Raw genomic sequence first — 4,381 nt, 5'->3', positions numbered from 1 at the left:
TTTCTTTTGCTGTTCTTGCATTGCTGCCATCAAATCTGCTAAGTCGTAGTTTGATTTGCCACTTCTCGTTTCCATCTCTTTTTTTTCTTTTCGATCCCACTTCTGACACCAATTTGTTAGTATCTGCTCGTTTGTTAATTTCCGGTATAAATTCTTTCCAAGGAACTTCAGCGATACAAATTCTTTCTTAATTAAAACTAGTTTATTCTTTCTCGATACAACTTTTTTAGTACACAGAATTTCCACAGTCACTTTAAACTTAACAACCTTTATAACACACGCTATAAATCACAGTGATTCACACACTTTTCTTACGGTGCCTACTGTTCGCTTGACACAATTATCAATCTATCTGCATATCTCTTCGATCTATGCAATTCTATCTTTTTTCGCTGGCTTTATTTGCCGGGCTTATATACTAAAAAAGATGACGCCTTGAACAAACTAGAGTTGCCAGGAAAAATCATGATCCTTCTAGAAACTCCAGCGCGCATGTTCCCAGCGTCGCGTGACTTCCGCTGTCGTAACACTATTGTAGGCCTAATTTGCTAATAACATTTAATAGAAACTTCCTCGGTTGATAACAAATTAATACTAACTATTTTATTGGTTCAAAACCAAGCACTAACTATTACTAAATAACTTTACTTGATCAATCTTTTCTCCATCATTATCAGCCCCCCAGTGGCACAGCATTATGTATGCGGACTTACAACACTAGAATCCGGGTTTCGATACCCGTGGTGGGCAGAGCACAGATAGCTCATTGTGTAGCTTTGTGCTTAATTACAAACAATCCATCATTATCTAGTTGTATTTATACTGAATTTTCATTTCTACCAAGCATGAGCAGTTTCTAGATACCAGGACTATTCTTATGAATACTCTTGATCTTAACGACCTGCGCCCTCTACCTAACATCTAAATGAAAATATAGAAACTATAGCTTATATCAGTAGATTATGCCTCTACATAATATTTTCTATACTGAAAGTCACATTCTGGTGAAGAAAAGTAATTAACAAATAATTCAATTATCAGTTATTCCGTTGGGTAATCTACTATAATAATACTCAGTTTTTGCCTGTCCTGAAAATGCGCGCGTACTTTACTATCAAAATGCGCTTGCGCGCTAATCATTTCAACTGATGTAAACAAAATGCGGATGTAAATATAATTTATTGTACTTTTTGTACAACATCATATTAAAAGCTTATCAAAGTTTAAAAAGTTCTAACATTAGGTCGTAGAACAATATTATATGTTCATTCATTAATAGTATTAAGTACGGTAAGGCTTAGCTTTAGCTAAACTAAAGCAAAAAACGTAAACAAGTTAGTGTTAATTTATCGTTTTATCTAACATAAGCCGTACTTAATAAAGGCTTAACTAACGTTAGGCCTAAGACAAATGGACTATATATTTCAGTGTCTGCGATTAGAATTATTTTATAAGTATACTAGGCTATTAGTGATAAGTAAAGGGATTTATATCATACCCCCCCCCCCCCCACCACACACACACAAAAGCTATCTGCTTGCCGTCTTTCATGTTGAACTACAAATGTAACTAATCAACAGTACCCTACCATTCACCCCATTCGATAAAGGATTGACTGTCGCTCTAAAAGTGCACCCACAGCATAAAAAGGGCCTGACATGACCTGGAGGTTAGGGCGCTCGATTCGCAAATCTGTGGGTCGCGAGTTCAGATCCCCGTCATCGAACATGTTCGTTCATTCAGCCTTGGTGCATTATAATGCGACAGTCAATACCACTATCAGTGGTTAAGTGATTGATCATGTTAATTAAGTACATATTAAATCGGTGATAATGTAAAGTCACGTGTTAACTACACATTAATGTAAATTTAAATCACATCAATGATAACACAAGTTTCACATTTTAACCAAAGTATAGAAATTCAAGTTAATATTTTTCATTTTAGATAATCTTTACTCTATCTTAAAATTATTTTAGAAGTCTAAGTAATTAACTCTACTTAATTAACTTCTAATTTAAAAAGAAAACAGGAAAGGAAACATTCCATTTAAAGAGCACATAGAAAAAGTCAGCTTGAACGTTTGCCTACACTAGCCCAACACCACCAAGACAAGAGATCTAGTATGCAAGTTTGACGCACCTCACAACAAGTGTTCCACAGTTCTTGCAATGACATCAAAACATCACGTAGTCTACAGTTTATTCTGCTATATCCAACATGAAATGCTTACATTGGTTTTTGATGAAAAATGACACATGTTTTCTAAAATCGTTCTATTAGATACTTTCAATAATCTCATAGATGTGTACGAAGACCGATATAACAAGAAACTGATGAGTCGTACAACTTCAGATGCGTACCTTTTGCCAAAGGCGATGTTTACGTCATCGACAGTATATAAAGTTATAGGGCGTGTTGTTTTATTCCCGTTTGCTTTACATCTCAGTCTCTGTGATCATCGAATTGTTGTTAAACTCATCTACGAGTCATCAGACTCGGCGAGAAAAACAAAAACACAAACAAAGAACAAAAACCAATGAGATCCACCACAAACAATGTGAAAGCGTGGATGCCCCATTGAACTCGATTAACGGGACTGTTAGTAGATTAAACTAAACATTTTAGTGGACTAGGCAAATTGTTTGAGAAATGGTAAGTATGAATTCTAGTGAATACAATTTAAGTTGATGTGTAGATCACATTATTACTATTAATCAACTGTTTAATGTCAAAGTGCTTCACGCAATGAAATATTGTAAATAAAATGCATTACAACTGTAGATATGCTAGCAATGAAAAATGTTATTCTATAATTGTTTGTATGTAGGGAAGGGACAAAGGATCAGAAACTAGAGAGCATTTGGGATGGGAGGAAAATCTGCATTACCCATTCTTGCATTTAACAACTAACAGGGTGGATATATAAGCTAGGTGGTGGAATGCAGGAATGGGTAATGCAGATTTTCCTCCCATCCCAAATGCTCTCTAGGTTCTGATCTTTTTTTCATCCCTACAATTTTAGAATAGAATTTTTTATTGTTAGTTTCTGGGAGCTTTTTTTTTCTCTTAGCATCATGAGTAACGCCATCTGTTGATTTATATGCGTATTAGGCGTTGTTAAACAATCTGTATCATTCTTTGATAGATTTTTTTAGGCAGACGAAAAGCGGAAGACTTTCGAAGCTTCAGAACTATTGTCAAGATGTATGATCGTCACGTAGAGCATATTGGCGTGACGACATGGATTGTAACAGCGTGGTGAGGCTCCAAAATCGTTTAAACATTACGTATCCAGTCTCTGTACCGTACAGATTTCGTAAAGTGCGTCTCGTTATGAACAAAACAATGGATTTTGAAACTACGTACAATTTGGACAGAATTTGAATATTGGTGGCTTGCCGTTTCAAAAACCCGTATTGGTTCATGCTGTTGTTTATAACTGTATTAGCGTACAGAGACTTCTTGACAAACCTTGAAAGTCACAAATCGGAGAAATGCAGAAACAACTGTGTATATAAACATGCTTACTGGTGAAGAATCGTCGTGAAGTAGGGATGAGCGTGAAAATAGTCGTTTATCTCAATATTTTCTAAACTGATTGCATGAGTTTTCTGCAAATGCGCTGCCTATAAATGAAGAAAAGTCTCGGTTCAGCAACAAAAAGAAAATAAGAAAGCTTCAAACATTTCAAAAATAAAAGAATGTGCGCGTTAAGTAAAATATTGAGATGATTATTTTTATCTATTTCGTAAGAAATATGTTTATACCATTTAAATTAGAAGTGAAGAGTTTTTAATATTTAAATGAAATAAGTCAATAAGTTAGAGTTCTTTTTTATTAGAAATAAATCACTTGAATGTTGACGAGCAATTTTACCTCTGTCTTTATAAATTATTTTTGTTTGCTTGTTGCTAAGAAAAAAAAAAACTACACATTGGGCTAACTGTGCTCTGCTCACCCCGTGTATCGAAACTCAGTTTCTAGCGTTTTATTGGTCTATCGTGTGATTTTATTTGTTATTTTTTATTGCCAAACTAGGTGTCGCCACCTTTAGTTGAAGTAATAAATTAAGACTTAATCTGTATCATGAATCACTATAGTGGTTCATAATAGAGATCGCAAGGGATTGAAACAAAACTATAGTAGAACTTTCGGGCAAAAAGCACTTAAACTGTAAAGATTCAGTTCAAACAACGCTTTAAAACCTCTACTATTGACTGCTAAGGCTGTACACATATAAAAATAAACAAAAAATCACGCATGTTAGACTTACAAGGAATAGAAGAAAAGAAGAAAAATCAAAGAAGTTATTTACATCAAACTTCACCAACCTGAACTCATCAGCGACAACGGCGTGTACATCAACGACTTATGGACA

This window comes from Limulus polyphemus, unplaced genomic scaffold, assembly GCF_000517525.1.
Source record: "Limulus polyphemus unplaced genomic scaffold, Limulus_polyphemus-2.1.2 Scaffold583, whole genome shotgun sequence".
NCBI lineage: Eukaryota > Metazoa > Arthropoda > Merostomata > Xiphosura > Limulidae > Limulus > Limulus polyphemus.
Note: the sequence above shows the minus strand (reverse complement) of the source record.